This window comes from Ascaphus truei, chromosome 1, assembly GCF_040206685.1.
Source record: "Ascaphus truei isolate aAscTru1 chromosome 1, aAscTru1.hap1, whole genome shotgun sequence".
Classification (NCBI taxonomy): domain Eukaryota; kingdom Metazoa; phylum Chordata; class Amphibia; order Anura; family Ascaphidae; genus Ascaphus; species Ascaphus truei.
Genome location: NC_134483.1, coordinates 147,709,023 through 147,727,715, shown reverse-complemented (window position 1 = coordinate 147,727,715; position 18,693 = coordinate 147,709,023). Strand labels below are relative to the sequence as shown.

General features: G+C 40.3%; 1 protein-coding gene across 7 annotated transcripts in view; it reads left to right on the top strand.

Moving 5' to 3' along the window:
* The window catches only part of LINGO2 (leucine rich repeat and Ig domain containing 2), a 1,433,890-nt gene that overhangs the window by 704,259 nt on the left and 710,938 nt on the right, over positions 1 to 18,693 (top strand). For 2 of the 7 annotated variants that reach the window (XM_075595739.1, XM_075595762.1), the window contains exon 3: positions 3,138 to 3,199. The exons of the other annotated variants lie outside the window; for them this stretch is intronic. The gene's annotated coding sequence lies outside the window, so the exon portion shown is untranslated. The remainder of the gene's footprint in view (positions 1 to 3,137; positions 3,200 to 18,693) is intronic. 7 annotated transcript variants of the gene reach the window in all.

Below are 18,693 nucleotides of genomic sequence, written 5' to 3'. Positions count from 1 at the left end.
TTCTATTATTCACACAATGGGGCCGATTCACTAAGCTACGTTAACTAGCGCTAAAATGGGTTATATCGCTCGGCCGCAAAAGGCTGAAGCCATAAGCGCTATTCACTAAGGCTGTTTGGCGCGTTTACGGACAGCCTTGGCCAAAAGGGCCATAGCGCGCGATCACCTTTCCCCCCCCTGTTATCGTGCTAAAAGTTATTTAGTACGATAACTATTATAAACAAAGCAGCCTGTAAGAAATGCATGGAGACGCTGCGTCTCAATGCACGGTTCTTACAGGCGATCGTGCTGGCCAAATATGAGTTTTAATAGTAGTATACATGAGCAGGGGGTCTTCTGAGCTGAACCGCATTGGTTTCAGGTCCGAGGACCCCTACTTCAGGAGTTACAGGCCCCTTTATGGGGTGCCGGTATCCCCTGCAGAATTTAAATGTCCCAGTCACGTGACGCGGCAGCTTTAAAGTGCAGGGGATACCGGCACCCCATAAAGGGGCCTGTAACTCCTGAAGTAGGGGGTTCTCTGACCTGAAACCAATGCGTTTCAGCTCAGGAGACCCCCTGCACATCTACACTAGTATTAAAAAACACATAACAATAAATAATAATTCATTACCATAGCGGCTATCCGCTATGGTAATGAAGCTGCATTAATGTACATTTTAATAATAGTGTGTGGGAGCAGGGGGTCCCCTGCTACCGCACAATATTAATAAAAATACATTAAAGCAGCTTTATTACCTTAGTGGCTATCCGCTAAGGCAATGAATGGGTTAAGGCATAATAGCATGTTTATTGGGGACAATTGCCCCCAATAAACATAGCAATATACCACACACATCCCCCCCGCCCCCTAACACATACTATATATTAATGTGAAAAATTCAGGCCAAATAAATGGACCAAAAAAAAAATGGACGTCAGGAAAAAAAATCCAAAAAACCTGTAAAATAAAATTAAAATACATTTTATTTTTTAACTTTCTATTAGATGAACCAGTCACAGCAATCAAGGGGAACCAGAAGCACTGGCTGGAGCAGCTAATCCAACAACAGGAACCAGGTAACCATAAAATAAAAAAAACATTACAATCCACAAGTGTCTTTATCTTCTTTTTTCTAGTTGTAATCCATGTGGGGGTCTTCTCCGTCTTCTTCTGTCTTCTTCTGTCTTCTTCCGGGGTCTTCTTATCTTCATACGCCATGCCCTGGTCTTCTTTCTTCATAGGAGGTCTTTCCTCCTCGGCGTCTAGTCTCAAAATGAGACGACATAGGCTTTTAAAGGCCTATGACGTAACATTTTCGTCATATGGTTCTCACGGTCCTGATTGGGCCGTGAAAACCATGTGTTTTGGCCGACAAAAAAAAATGATGACGTCATTTAAAGGCAATGAAAGCACAGCCAATCAGAATTGGCTGTGCTTCAATTGCCTTTAAGATGACGTCATGAACAGAAAGATGGCCGGCCTCACATGGTACGGTAGCCAATCAGAGCATGGGAACTCCATCCCAACTCTGATTGGCTCAAGTAGACCATGTGTCAGAGGCTTTGGTGAGAACAGATGTGACGTTATTGAAAGCCTGTCACATGGTACTTGAGCCAATCAGAGTTGGGATGTATTCCCCACGCTCTGATTGGCTACCGTATCATGTGAGGCCAGCCATCTTTCTTTTCATGACGTCATCTTAAAGGCAATTGAAGCACAGCCAATTTTTATTGGCTGTGCTTTCATTGCCTTTAAATGACGTCATCATTTTTTTTTTGTCGGCCAAAACACATGGTTTTCATGACCAAATCAGGACCCTGAGAACCATATGATGAAAATGTGACGTCATAGGCCTTTAAAAGCCTATGTCGTCTCATTTTGAGGCTAGACGCCGAGGAGGAAAGACCTCCTATGAAGAAAGAAGACCAGGGCATGGCGTATGAAGATAAGAAGACCACGGAAGAAGACAGAAGAAGACAGAAGAAGACAGAAGAAGACGGAGAAGACCCCCACTATGGATTACAACTAGAAAAAAGAAGATAAAGACGCTTGTGGATTGTAATGGTTTTTTTATTTTATGGTTACCTGGTTCCTGTTGTTGGATTAGCTGCTCCAGTGCTTCCGGTTCCCCTTGATTGCTGTGACTGGTTCATCTAATGGTAAGTAAAAACATAAAATGTATTTTAATTTTATTTTACAAGTTTTTTGGATTTTTTTTCCTGACGTCCATTTTTTTTAAATGTCCATTTATTTGTCCTGAATGTATGTATGTCACTATGGGTATACATACGTACAGGACAAATCAGTGGTTGTATTGTATGTTCATTTTTAATGTGATTCAATTGTTTTTACCTGTATTTATGTCTGTAAACTATAGATGGACATACATACAGATATAATAAAAACGTGTTGGCTTGCCTTGTTTGGATGTTTTTTTTATTTGTAATTGACTGCTTTGTGTTAAAATGTGTTGCTCATGTACATTTAATTTTTGCAAATGTTTAGTTAAAGGCTGGTTGCTATAGATTATTTTATTGGCTTATTTTTGGAAGATAGGTTTTGTTTGATGGTTACTTTGACATAGATTATTTTTCACAATGGTTTGTTTGTTGGATTTGAAGTGTGTAATTGATTTGTATTGTAATTGATTGGTGATTGGATTAATTGATAGTTAATTAATTGTGTTGATGCTTTGTTTTTCTTTAATGATTGTGTTTGTATCTTGTTTGGATTAGTGTCTTTGATTTGGAGCATTGTTTGACATAGTATATATGATGCAAAGATTATTTGTATCATGTACACATTGTCAAATTTAGTGTTTGTATTTTGATTTATTAGATATTGATTGAGCTTGGTGCTGTTTGATATTTGGAGAGATTTGTATTTGGCCATGTGCAGTATTTATTTGTATATTGGTTAATCATGCATATACAGTATATATATATATATATATTATAATATATATTCTTTTATATATATATATATATATATATATATATATATATATATACATGATGAAGCCACTGTGCAAATAAATGGGTGAAGGGTGGGTATCGGGTCAGGGTGGCTTAACCCCTTAATGACTGTAGCTAAGATCATTAAGGGGTTAGGGGACATTAGTTTGGCACTTTTTCTTATTTTGTATATTTTTCAGCACCCCAGTATATGGACGGGGAGGAAGATGCGGCTGGCCTTCATCGTGGGTGCCGGACAAGGGTGAGTACAACATGTATTTAATGTATTAATGTATATTTAATGGGCAAATGCATTATTATCCATATGTGGATAATAGTAATTTTGCACATTAATGTAGTGTATGTGTTAGGGGACGGGGGTATTTTTTTACAGTATTGTTTCATTTTTGGGGGCACACCATTGGTACCGCAGGCCCACGGGGACCCCAGGACGCCCGCGGATGGGCGCTGGGACCCCCAGACACCCCCGCGGGCTTGTTGTATGGATGGTGTGCCAGCAAAAAGGTAAACAAAGAAATATTTTCTAAGTCCAGCTTCTTTTGCGCCTGCCTTTTGCTGGCGCGTTTGTTTGGCGCGTTTTTTAAGGCCGATTCACTTAGCGTTGCTTAGTGAATCGGTAGTACTGGCAAAAATCAGCGCAATAGGCTGATCATGCGCATTTTGCGCCGAGGGCAAAAAAAATACCTTTTAAGACCGATAAAGCGCAGTTATCACTGCTTAGTGAATCTCACTGCAGCCTTATCGGGCTTAAAGGGTACTTTGTGCTCTTAAAGCCCTTTAACGGAGCTTAGTGAATTGGCCCGAATATATCTTGCATAGATGTATATGTAACTACAATGCTAAAGAGCTCTGTAAATTATAACTAAAATATGCATCCAGCTCTGGAGATTTTACCTCTAACTGCATCAGACATTTACCAATTTGTCTACTCAAGAAGCATTTTAATTTGATACATCTTGGCAGATGTTTTAGGCACAGAAAAGAAAAAACTATTATAATGGATACTCATTTTGGAACATGCCAATGTAACTGATGTGTCAAGTTACACTTATTTATATGTTCCACATAAAAATAAATTAACATCAATTGCAGCTCTACTCAGAGTCTTCTAAATTATCTTTATCTTTGTACTGTACTGTGTTTAATACAAAAATAAGTTAAATTCTCACCTGACATGTTTTGTACCTTAATGTCACTTGCTCGGCGGGTATCCACTCTGTGGAAGTAATGTTGTTACGAAACATGTCAGTGGAAGGAGTGTGTCAAGGATCTGCTGCTATGCTACTCCACCATTATTCTGTATTATAAAGACGTTGAGATATATGAACTTTCTGCTGAAATGTGCAAATCCGACCATATAGTTTCATGTGAGGCAATAATTTTGTGTATAAAAAGCACTAGTAATATATAATGTAGAACAATGTGTCAATACTTACAGTACAAATAAACAAATGAGTGATACAATATTGTGTTACAATAACCAAAATCACAAGTCCATGAGCAGTCTAAAAAGTCTAACTGGTTTCCTCTGGAAACCAGATCTAATACTGGAAAGCAAAAAGACTTCTATGGTGCTGCGACAATAATTAAGTGAGATCAAACCCTTTCCAAATGAATTTCTTGGAAATACACTCCATTGTTCCAATCCTCTTGGCCGTGACTGTTTTTTCAGAACTGCATGCAATACTGGCAGAAAATATGCAGATAGAAACAAAAAGGGAAAACAGTGCCACAATAGTGTATTACCCATAGATAAATATCCCTAATATATAGTGGAATAACCTTGTGAAGGCCAATGGTGTAATCACAGGATATTTTAATATTGGATTATTCCAAATAAAAAACATATAATAAACAATGGATACATCAGCATGATGTTAGGTACAGTATATACCTTCTCTGTCGTTGGTAAAAATTGAAACCCTACTCACTAGACATCGCTAGGACATGAGCCTAGTACATAGCAGTCTTGCTGTGGTGTTCCCCAGTCGGTCTGGCGATGTTGGGACACGCGTTAATGCCACCGTGTGGCTCCGCTTTGCCGTCCACTTTCTCCAGCTGATCGGCGCCTTCATGTGATGTCACTGCTCTCACAGCTGGTGTACCGAACAATGAGACACAAAATCGGCTGCTCCACTCCGCCTGTTTCTCTGAGCACGTCTGTTGGGCACGCCTACAGGGTTTATTCTAGACGGAGCAAAACAGAGGAGCCTGGTGGTGTCCGCAAAGCTGATGTTTCTCAGCGTGTGTACAGAAAATAAAAATACCACTTATGAGCATATTCATGTTTTGGGCCTCATGCAGAGAGCAGCGCTATTTAAAATCTCGCCATTTTCCGGAGAAAATCGCGCAAAAAACAGCTGAAAATGGAGAGGTAGGAAAAACGCGCCATTTTTTTTTTTCTATTTGAAAATCTCGCCGCGCGGCTGGCGAGAAACTACATCTTGCCAGTCTGAAAAATATCCGAATTCAGAAAGGCGCGCTCGCCATCTAGCGGCTGTTTTTGGCGCGATTTTCTTCAATTTTCTCCGCCAACTAAAGTTGGCAAGAAGCAGGAGCTCGCCGGCTATAGGGAAGAAAAAAGAATGCGCTATTTTTTTTTTCCCCTTTCAGCTGCGCGCATCTCCTCATTTACAATTCTCCACATGCAGTAATGCTAAAAATAGCGGATTTCACCCATTTCTGCATATGGAGAATAAAACTCTCCATTAAACCTACTTTTTATTCCCCTCTCCAATTTTAAATAGCGCTTCTCTCTGCATGAGGCTCTTGTCTGTTACAAAATTTAAGATATTTTCAGGTTATATTACCCTTAGTTCAAGTCATATGAGTCTTTATATACGGCTATTTTTGTGTCAAAATTCACAACGTTTCTATGTGAAATCTGACAAAAAAACAGGTGTCCCAATCAACCCTATGGCAGTTTAATAAATAGCTCCCATTTACTTCAATTAGTACATATATTTGGTCAAAGAAATCCCAAGAGTTTTATACAGTAAAAAGAAATAACACATAAGAATGAGAGAAATGTAAAAGTTGCACGATCTAAATATTTTGAATTAAAATTGTGTAGAGGAACTAGTGCTTTAAATGAGACTTTCCTGGTCAGGACAGCTACAGTATAGGTCATAAATTTTCCTAGCTATTCAGACATAATGCATAATGATACAGCTACAGTGGCCTTTCAGAGTCCATTGTCTAATGTAATATCCTGCCTGGTGCCATAGTAATCAACATCATATTTATGAATACTGAAATAAGAAATATTGGCCCAGATTTACTAAACAAACCTAAAATAAATGAATGAACATAAGGTGCCCTAAAGGGACATTCCCACATAGCGGGCAAAGAAATAACATTATCAATGTAATACGTATATCAATGTAATCAATGTAATCAAGTTGCTTTTTAAAGTTTAAGTTCCATGTAGTCCCTCCCTGTGTAAAAATTGATAAGGTTTCCTGATCTGGACAGCAAATAATTTTCCTAGATTTATAGACATACTCAAATAATATTTCAGATTGTTGGTACATAATATTATTGAAGTGCATACTGATACAGGTAGAGTGTCTTTTGATGTCCTATTATCAAATATAATATCTTGTTGGGCATATTTGTTGAAAGTGAGGGTATCGACTACATTTAGAGCAGGAGCTGCCATGATAATAAACACCATATGAATTTCTAACTAGTCTCTTAAACTAAAGCAAAATTCACCAAACTACAAAATGTTCTCTTTGTTGGTAATAAAGCAGCTACTGTTCATGGAATATGCAAAGAAAGTAAAACATTATAGATTGTGTTTTGTGTCAGTAAATAAAAAAAAATTGGTATGTATTTTTGTCCTTATACTGTATGAACACATTTGTTAAGATATGAAAATAATGAAATTATGATATCTTAAAAAAAAAAAAAAAGACGGTGGAGATATTATAATCCCATGTTAGGAGCTTGAGAACGAACTGCATAGGTCTGAAACGTCTTTCTGTTTCCTCCTCCTACTCACCTTACTGTCTCTCCTCCCCCTCTTTGCGCTTCCTCCTGCCCCATGTGCACCCCACTTCATTTCCTCTTCCTGGTCACCCCTCCATCTCCTCTTCTCCTTGCACTATCTCTGTTTCCTCCTCCGACTCACCTTGCTGTCTCTTCTCCCTTCTCTTTGCTCTCCCTCCTGCCCCATGTGCACACTGCTCTCTATTCCATTCACAAAAAGGGAGGGATGTGCACCCTCACTGGCTGTCCTTGGGTGAGTGACAGGCTGCTCAGCCTATAACAGAGGGGATTTGCCGCGTTAGTCTTTATTTATATATATATATATTTTTTTTGATGGAGTGATTCAATATTTTGTATTGTATCTATTGGAGTGCTTGGATTTTATGTAGTTGGACCGTTGGACCGTTGGACCACGGCCACCCACTAAGCACCTGTGGCAAGATAAATTATATTCTCAGTGTCTCATCAACATTTGTTGTTATAATCCCAAGTTAGTACATGTACAAATAAAATGATATTGGGGAGCGCAGTGGTATGTGTACATGAAAGAAATAAACACAGACCAATAGGGCAGATATGTTTGTCAATTGGTTAATCTTCAATAGGTTCTTTAAGTAGACCCAAAGAAATTTGTACTTACAAATTTCTTCTTAAAGATGTGAACATAAAAGTATTTTTACTTTTCCACAGCAGCTTATGTACACAATAATGTGCACATGCATTGGAACCTTTAAAAGGATAGAGCAGAAAGACTGGACATAAACTTTATCTTTAAAATATCAAAAGTAGAAATACACTCACATTTTGTAAGTTATAGACAAGAAATTAGAATCATATGATTCGTACCAACAGCTTCCAGTTTCCACGGTCTGTGTGGTGTAGGTTTACCGTCCTCACATACCTGGATAGGATCCTCAGATGGGGCTGGAGGTGGAGTGGTAGGTAAACAGATTCCTCTGCGTGATTTTCCCTCCTACGTTATGGATCGCCCTCGCGTCTCTGAACAGGATCCCTGGTTGATATCGAAGGCAAGGTGGTAGACAGACTGCTGACCCCAAGTGGGTCCTTCTGCTACCTATTAGTTGGTTGCACTCTATCTCCCCTAGTAAATAGTCAAACAGCTCATGATATAACTACTACGGCATGGGGTCTCTGTTGTGCCATACACCATAATGTGGTAGCTTCATCAAGGAGGGAATATCCTACCATGTGTTTTTTTATTTGAAGTATAAAATAAATGAAATATGGTAACATTGAAAGAAATTTCAATAATTAAATTGTCTATTAAATAATTAATTTACCATAAAAACTAAAAGCCACTGAAATATGTAATCTCTTAAATTCTTCATCCTTAATTAATTAATCTAAGGCTATGGCAAACTTGCCACCACAAACTTGGTGTTTGGAATATAGAAATAGTAAAGGTAGTGGTAAAAGAGTGAAGGTGATTGACAGCACTACTTTTGTTTTTTACATTAATATGCACACACTTCTACATTATAACTAATAAGTGATTTTACGTTTTTGTTCTTGGAACCTAAATATAGTATAATAAGTATAGATAGTAGTTAAATAGTTACATAGATGGTCATATTGTTTTGGGTGGATTTGGATCCGCAGTGGATCCCCTGGTTCCTTTGGTCCGCGGATTTCAGCGGATCAATCTCAAAAAGCGTGACTCGCGTTTTGCGGATTTTTTATTATTATTACCAATACACTCCGTGGATTCAGCAATCCGTTTGATGGATTTTGAACAATCCGCCGACTATTTGCTGAATCCATAGATTAGATTCTACAAATCCTTCAATGGATTGTATGCAATGGCAGTTTTTGAGGAATGTGCACGGTTTAAAACCATCCAAATCCATTTGAGTATTCTACACCACAAAACAGATTTGAGGGGGAAGGAATGCGAGAAAAATTGGCAGATTCGCCCATCTCTATTAATAAGTATTATAAAAACTACCCCTAGAGAGCAATGCAAATGAATTCAATTGCACCAGTACGACATATCTATTTACAGTGTGTGTGTGTATATATATATATACACAGCTGGGAACATATATAAATATACAGCGGGGATCCGCGCAAGGCTGGGGGGGGAGGGCGATGCGGGGATCCGCGCGAGGCTGGGGCCGGTGCGGGGATCAGTGCGAGGCTGGGGGGGAGGGGGAGAGGTGCGTGGATCCGTGGTTGGCTGCTGAGGGGAGTGCGGGGAATGCTTGGAAACTACAGTGGCTGCTAGGGGCCATGTAGGGCTGCCGGCGCCTCACTCCACCTCCTCCCCCCTCCTCCCGATCGGGCGCACGGGGGCCATTTTTTTTAAATTAGCGCGACTCCAGTTATAGCACAGTCGTATCGGGTGGCCCCCGAGGACCATGCTATAACGGAGTTGGGCTGTATATATATATATATATACACAGTATACTGATATAGATTAGCTCTTTAGACTACCGTAAATTCCGGAATATAATCCGCAACTTTTTTCCCACGCTTTGAACCTCGCGGCTTAAACAATGACGCAGCTAATATATGGATTTTTCCCGTTTTCAAATTTATTTTTTCAAAAAAACACATTATGTGACGTGCTCAGTTTTTTGGCGGCATGAAGCTTTCATTAGACCAGGCCTGCACAACACGCGGCCCGCCTGTACTCACTGTGCGGCCCGCGGTGGCTTTCTGCTCTCCCCCTCCCTCCCACGTCCCCTCTCCCGCGCCCCCCCGCGAGCTCTCTGTCACCATCCCCCGCGAGCCCGTTGTCACCATCCCCCGCGAGCCCTCTCCCCCTCGCAGAGTAGCATTGAGGCACTTCCTGCCTGCTGCTTGCTAGAGCGTGCGTGCACTCCTGCTTGGATGGCAGAGGTATTTACTGCTTGGACGGCAGAAGTATTTACTGCTTGGACGGCAGAGGTATTTACTGGTTAATGTGAGGTGCTGGGGGGTTAATGTGAGGTGCTGGGGGCTTGATGTGAGGTGCTCAGGGGTGAATGTGAGGTGCTGGGGGGCTTGATGTGTGGTGCAGGGGGGGGGGGGTTGATGTGTGGTGCAGGGGGGGTTGATGTGATGTGCTGGGGGTTAATGTGAGGTGCTGGGGGGTGAATGTGAGATGCAGGGGGAGTTGATGTGAGGGGCAGGGGCAGAGTGATGGGAGGTGCAGGGGGAGAGTAATGGGAGGTGCAGGGGGGTTTGATGTGAGGTGCTGGGGGCTTGATGTGAGGTGCAGGGGGAGTTGATGTGAGGTGCAGGGGGAGTTGATGTGAGGTGCAGGGGGGTGTTGATGTGAAGTGCAGGGGGAGTAGGCATCTGCGGCTTATAGACGTGTGCGGCTTATTTATGTTCAAAATAATAATTTTTTTTAAATTCAGTGGGTGCGGCTTATATTCAGGTGCGCTCAATAGTCCGTAAATTACGGTAAACAGTTTCAATTTCCTGATGCATCTCAAATATCGAAAGAGTTAAAGAGCCATTACATGTCTATTTTGTTATTGGCAGAAGAATTAATGATTAATGAATGTTCGACCTAGCACTGTATCAACTTTTTCTCATTAAAACTACAATGTATATGGTTTAAATATATAGTATACTATTAAGTAAGTATTACCATTTTCTTTAAGTTATTTTTTCCCTGTTTCTAACAAAGTTTACATACTGTACATGTTTCATGCTGAAAATGTTCAATTTGGATAAAATTATGAGAAATCATCTGAACAACTGAATTTCAGTGACAATTCAATAATTTGTTGTTGAAAAGATGATGTTCTTTTCTTAATATGCTATCATAAAAAATTGTCTTGAAATGGGCAGCTGTGCTTACATACTGTGTATTATATTTAAACAACCATCCCATATGTTATTTTAATAAAACAAATGGAGGTGAATGTTATTTTAATAAGCATTGATTAATTGTAGAAGTGAGCAAACCTTTCACCCAAGTTTGCAAACAATGCACATTTTTTGCACCCAAGAAAGTTGTGTACATTTTTTAAAGTTCGCAAGCAGTTTGCCAAGTAAACGTCTCTTGCCTCCAGAAACCTGAAAAGAGCTTTTGTGTGAAAGTGAGCGCAAGACCAACACACCCGAGATACCTGGGAAATAATCTTCAACATGCAAATCAGCAAATTTAAATATGCAAATATAGTTATTTCCCAGGTATCTAAGGTGTGTTCACAAGTATCTCTCCACATGTTATACATGATTATTTTTGGAGGTATTTGATTCACATTTGAATGTTATCTTTAGTTTGTTACAAGCTAATACTGTATGTGTAAATATTTAATTATTTCAAAATCTACGGTTATTTCAAGTTGTCATTTGAAATCATGTTGGGTGAGTTTTTTTATGCCCGGGTGTCCCTTTAATTCAAGTTCTCATTAAAGTAACATTAGATTGCAAATTAGAAGATAGCAGAAGCTGCTTACAACATCTGTGACAAATCAATGAATGCTAGTTACATGGCAAGAATGAAAATGGTATCCCAAACCGCAAGCAGCAGTTGTAAGCTCAGGGGCAACTAGTACTGTAATATTCATCTCAAATGTCAAAACAAATGTGTATGATTACAATTTGGCTGAATTTCCCCAGAAAAGTATAACTTCCTTATAATTAACTCTCTTTAGCCAATAACAGAATTTCAAAATGTGTACAACTTCACCACTATCTCTTGGATTTATTTAAGTACTTTGTGGTTATTGCAATAATTTGCAGCATTATATAACACAGGAAAATACATGGTACAGCTGTTTAGGTTGATGAAAGAATTATATCCATCATGTAAAAATTGTTTGTAAAATGTCAAAATTTGTGGAATTCATTTAACTGACCAAAAAAAAAAAAAAAGAGCGAAAACATTGTGAACGTGATACAATAGTTGTGCAATACAAGCAGATGGAGAGTGAAAAGTTCAAACAAAAGAGGACAACAAACAACACAACACAGGGGAATAAGGAATGTGGCAGTGTAGTTGATGTTGGGAAAGATTGCTAAATTAAAAAACAGTATTTAAAATCGTCAGCATTGCAAGGTAGTTAATCTGTCCTCCAAAAAATTAAATAATGCTTTAGAATTTATCAGCTTGGTTTTGCATTTGAGTAAAAGCAGGTTTGCAGATGTGGGATTGTTGGTACTGTACAATGTCATGATCAGGGGGGGAAATGAACTGTTATGCTGTCTCCCACCATAGTCTGACCATATATACTGTAGCTCCATAGCCACTAACCTATTTCTGTGTCAGGGCTTGATACACTGAAGGTCAACATTGCTGCGTTAAAATTTGGTGTTTAAGAAAATTAAATTGCAGTGATCATTTTTTTCATTTGCATTCACTAAGAATAATTTATTCAGAAATGAGTTGGGAAATTTATTCTCATTTGCATAGCTGAAAATTGCATTAGCCCAGCGTTAAAAAAAGCTAGTGATACAATTACATTAAAATCTGGGTTAATTACAGTAGTGCTAGCAATGTAATCTTGGGGAGGAGATATCACACTTTTCTACCATAGGGTTATGTAGTAGGATCTCTCACAAAACCCTTTGGAAGAATGCCTTCAGGCACCATTGGGGTTAATATACAGTAGAATATAAATATAAAAAAGCATAATATCCATATGTGCAAGTAAGCCTTAGTAGCTTTTTAGTCTTGGGATTAGGGGCGTAGTTATAGCCCGGGCATCCCGGGCGCCCATGCTCTTGGGGGCCCCGCTCTCCTCCCCCTGCAGAGACAGGTGGGGAAATGGTATGCGGTGGTGGTGGGCCCTCGGCATGAAAGGCTAAGTCGGTAGAAGAAACATCACTTGAGGCAGAGCAGGACAGCAGGGAAGGAGCGCGCTCTAGCAGTCTGACCTGGAAGTTTTTCTTACTTCAGGTGTCTGCTGCTTGAGTGCGATCCTCAGCTTGTGCTATCTTGTTCTGACTCAGTGCTGATTCTTCTACTTGCTTATCCTTTAACACTGCCTAGGCATGGAGGAGGAGGGGGGAGATATGAGGGGGACTGGAGGAGATCTGATGATGATGGGGGCTGGGGAGATCTGATGATGATGAGGGGAACTGGGAGAGATCTGATGATGATGAGGGGAACTGGGGGAGATCTGATGATGATGAGGGGAACTGGGGGAGATCTGATGATGATGAGGGGAACTGGGGGAGATCTGATGATGATGAGGGGAACTGGGGGAGATCTGATGATGATGAGGGGAACTGGGGGAGATGTGATGATGATGAGGGGAACTGGGGGAGATGTGATGATGATGATGATGATGATGATGATGATGATGATGATGATGATGATGATGATGATGATGATGATGATGATGATGATGATGATGAGGAGGAGGAGGAGGAGGAGGAGGAGGAGGAGGAGGAGGAGGACTGGGGGAGATTGATATTGATGATGATGACTATGATGATGGGGAGATCTGATGATCATGAGGGGAAGATCTGATGATGAGGAGGGGAGATCTGATGATGAGGAGGAGGGATGATGAGAGAGGATCAGGGAGAGGATGGGGAGAGGGAGAAAAAATTACAGTCAGTATTATCTTATATTATTATGCTGATTTTTTTTAAAGTGTATGGTGACTTTTACATAACTTTGGAGAAAAATGTCCAATAGCATTTGAGAAAAAAAGTTATTATTTCTCATTGTGGATTAGAGGTGCAGAGAGGTTCCCACCCTCTACCTAAACTTTAGGTAGAGGGTGGGAACCTCTCTGCACCCATCCACAACGAGATTAAATAGCTTTTCCAGTGGCAGATTTCCCATTAGGCCCGTTAGGTCAGGGCATAGGGCGGCAAAATTTGGGGGTGGCAAAAATGTAGATAAGTAATCTATATTTTATATTTAATCTATATTTATATGTGTGCGGTATATTTAATTATGAATCTACAGAATACGTTGATTTTTAATGGGGCCCTGAAAAAAAGTTTGCCCGGGGACCCGCTCATTTCTAGCTGTGGCACTGCTTGGGATGAAAATTAAAAATAACATCAACATATCCTCACGGTAAAAATCCCCTCGTTGCTACTTTAAGGCATGCGATATGGCTGTAGTGAATAGAACCATAAATACAATTGGCGTTAAATATCAACAATATTTTTTTTAACAATATTTGTATTTATAGACTTTTTATTAAACTCCCACTAAGATGGTAAGTGGTGGCCAGATCTAGTACAGTGGCTAATCATTGTTTAAGAGCTGCGCCACTTCCTGCCTTATCATCTGTTCAACGCTTTCATTATCAAATATTAGATGCTAAGTGGAAAGAATTAGGTGTGGGCGAATTTCTTTTCAATTTCTAACCTACTGTACACCTGGAGAATTCAACTGCATATATCGGCTACTAGTGCAAGTTTATGAATGTAAAATAATATGAGAGGCTTTTTCACATACTATCATTTTCTTCAAATATATGTAATAGGATGTAATATTTCCATGAAATCTGTTTGCTAAAATCCCTTGTTTGTTGTACACTGCAATGCAGACGTTTCTTATATTCACAATAAGTTCAAATGTATATCTATTCTTGTTCAGCTAAAGCACAACAGTAGATGCACACCGCTATGTCTCTTGCATATTTAATAGTTTAAAAATATTCCATTGCTTTCAATCTGCTTTTGTTTTCGTTGATAAATCGGCTGCTGGCTTTTGTTGCAATTTTCCTGCAGGGTGGCTTTGATCAAAAGACACCTTTGAGAACGGTTTCATTTGCCATACCAAATTCTCCCCCACAAGAGAAAGGACAGTACAGTATGTTTGGAAACTGAATCTTTGGATTAAATACATTAGATTGATTGCAAAAATTAAACACATATCAAATCAGTTGAAAATACTGCTCTTGGTAACCATTATATTCATCCTCTGTGTTTAATTACTGTATTATTGATGGAGATGACAGAACCTGCCAGTTTGCTATCCACAAGCTTACTGTATATTTTCATTTTATCCTGGAAAAGAAACCTTATGTGAAAAAGTGATTAAGATCCACTGCTCCCGAGTCATCAAGACGCGATCCGCTGCAGCAAACTCAAATTGGCGATAACGTTGATTTTAATGGCCGATGGGGGCGTGATGCAACGGATCACGCTTTGATGACTCTGGGGAACTGTGTTTTATACTGTATGTATATCCCTGTTTCAGCACAGGTGACTCAAGCAGTCCCTGCTACAGCACAGGTGGCTTAATCAGTCCCTGCTTCAACACAGGTGGCCCAATCAGTCCCTGCTTCAGCACAGTGGCTTAATCAGTCCCAGCTCAGTCTTCGACTGATCCTCTGATTGAGCCATCTGTGCTGAAGCCTAAAAACCTGACCTGTTGGAGGGGACTTGAGGACTGGAGTTGAGCACCCCTGATATATATAGACACACAGTATTTGCTTGTTGATGACACAACATGAACATTTTGTAAATTGACATTGTGGCTTTCATGTGAGGTTCCATCTGCTTACCCCAAACATGTTCTGGAAGTCTATCTTTGGTCTTACACTGTGACACATCTTGCCAATGGCATGTCCATTTATTTTCTGGACTGTAATTGCTAATTGAGTTTTTATTCACACGTAGTATCTATTCAGTGAGAGGCAAAAAAAGTTAATTTATTTTCTACCATGTTTTGAACTGTTTCTTTTTTTTTTTAATATTCCCAGCAAAAGGAGGCAAAACTTTTATTCAAAGATAAACACAGATTCCAGTAGCGTTCAAGTACCATGATGGAACTAATTTGATTATACTTTGCACTCAATACAAAACATCTATTGCAGAAAGGTAATGCTGCATCTGTTTAGCTGTCACACCAATGCCTACAGTATGTGAGTGCTGGGTGCAGTTACTGCTATATTTTGATCAAACCAAATGAGTTCCAGTGTGTGTATGTGTATGTGTGTGTGTGTGTGTGTGTATGTGTGTATGTGTATGTGTATATATATATATGTAACCCATCTACCCTTGGTCGCAGGTCGGACCCCTAGGGTGTAATGAGGGCTGGCTACATGTCTGTGGGTGGTACATACCTGCTGTTAACAGGAGGGCCTGAGTTTCCCGCGATGGTATGGGGGACAACAGGGACAGGCTTCTGGGGTTCTTGCCTTCATTCTTTAGTGGTGCAGCACCTCCATCTCTGGCAAGCCCTATCAGGGTAGGGTGAAATCCTTCCAGAGAAGCCCCCGCAATAGGGCGAGAGATTTCAGTCTCAGTCTCTTTGTAAAAGTATCAAGTCTCTTTATTAGCACAACAGCTCACAGCAGCAGCAGCAAATCATATACAATGATCTCTTCCTCCTCCTTCTCCTCCAGTCTGTACCCCTTCAGGATGGGCTGTCTGGGCCTCTCACTGCTCCCCGCCACCACCCCAAGGTACAGACACTCAGGGTGGGGCTAGTCCTCCCTCATCCCCTAGGCAGGGTGAGGGGCATTGGTCCACAGCTGTTCTATCAACTTTACTCAGGCTGGCCTGAGCTCCCCCAAATGTGAGGCATGTCTCTCCTGGAACTCACTCCTCCTGATCCCAGGACAGGACTCTCTCTTCCTTACTTCCAAGACAGAATTCACTCTACACTTCTGCCTCTGACAGGATCAGGCAACTAAATTTAGACAGTCCCACCCATCATGATGTCAGCAGGCCCCTCCCCTGTGTCTCTTGCCTTCCACACAGAGTCAGGGGGCCTACCTCCACCAATCAGGGCAGGGCTTGAAGCGGGGGAAACCCATGATAACTACTGGCGGCCTGCCCTTAGCAGGACTTATACCAGTAGGAGAAAGATCTATAGCCCAAATTCTTACCAGGGCTACATATATATATATGTAGTTTTTTCCATATATATATATATTTGGAAAAAACTGTAGAAAAATTATGTTTTGTCAACTGCTTGCCAGTTCGCAAATGCTTTTTTTTTCTCTAGCATGAATCTTTGTGCTGAGAGAGAAATAGTTATTGAAATTTCAATTATTTAGCCCTTTTAGTTCTTGAGGGGTCAATGCCATTTAGTGTCTTGAAGATTTACAGTATCTCACAGCAAAGGGACAGAAGGACAATTGGATCGTCTATGTCTAATGTGATCAGCTGTATAACACTTACAGTACAATGTGCTTGATTATATACAGTATACAGTACCAAGGTGTTAGTTACAGTACATACAACCTTACAGTGCATGACACCTTCAATTAAAAATAGTTGTAAATGCAATGCTATACAGTATATACCCCAAAAAGTAGGGCACCTGGAGTTCATCCGATATACATTTATCCTACATTGCTCAGAATGCTTTGTTGTATTAATATTATTTTATTCTTCTTTGAAATCACTGATGCCCCCAATATTTTACATTATGAGCAAACACGGTAAAATGCAGAGAAGTGGCAGCAATACCTCCACTCCGTAATACCAGCAATACCTCCACTCCGTAATACCAGCAATACCTCCACTCCGTAATACTAGCAATACCTCCACTCTGTAATACCAGCAATACCTCCTCTCTGTAATACCAGCAATACCTCCACTCCATAATACCAGCAATACCTCCACTCCGTAATACCAGCAATACCTCCACTCCGTAATACTAGCAATACCTCCTCTCCGTAATACCAGCAATACCTCCACTCTGTAATACCAGCAATACCTCCTCTCTGTAATACCAGCAATACCTCCTCTCCGTAATACCAGCAATACCTCCACTACATAATACCAGCAATACCTCCACTACATAATACCAGCAATACCTCCACTCCATAATACCAGCAATACCTCCACTATGTAATACCAGCAATACCTCCACTCCGTAATACCAGCAATACCTCCACTATGTAATACCAGCAATACCTCCACTACGTAATACCAGCAATACCTCCACTATGTAATACCAGCAATACATCCACTACGTAATACCAGCAATACCTCCACTATGTAATACCAGCAATACCTCCACTATGTAATACCAGCAATACCTCCACTATGTAATACCAGCAATACCTCCACTATGTAATACCAGCAATACCTCCACTCCGTAATACCAGCAATACCTCCACTACATAATACTAGCAATACCTCCTCTCCGTAATACCAGCAATACCTCCACTCTGTAATACCAGCAACACCTCCTCTCTGTAATACCAGCAATACCTCCACTACGTAATACCAGCAATACCTCCACTACGTAATACCAGCAATACCTCCACTACATAATACCAACACCTTCAATTAAAAATAGTTGTAAATGCAATGCTATACAGTATATACCCCAAAAAGTAGGGCACCTGGAGTTCATCCGATATACATTTATCCTACATTGCTCAGAATGCTTTGTTGTATTAATATTATTTTATTCTTCTTTGAAATCACTGATGCCCCCAATATTTTACATTATGAGCAAACACGGTAAAATGCAGAGAAGTGGCAGCAATACCTCCACTCCGTAATACCAGCAATACCTCCACTCCGTAATACCAGCAATACCTCCACTCCGTAATACTAGCAATACCTCCACTCTGTAATACCAGCAATACCTCCTCTCTGTAATACCAGCAATACCTCCACTCCGTAATACCAGCAATACCTCCACTCCGTAATACCAGCAATACCTCCACTCCGTAATACTAGCAATACCTCCTCTCCGTAATACCAGCAATACCTCCACTCTGTAATACCAGCAATACCTCCACTATGTAATACCAGCAATACCTCCTCTCCGTAATACCAGCAATACCTCCACTACATAATACCAGCAATACCTCCACTACATAATACCAGCAATACCTCCAC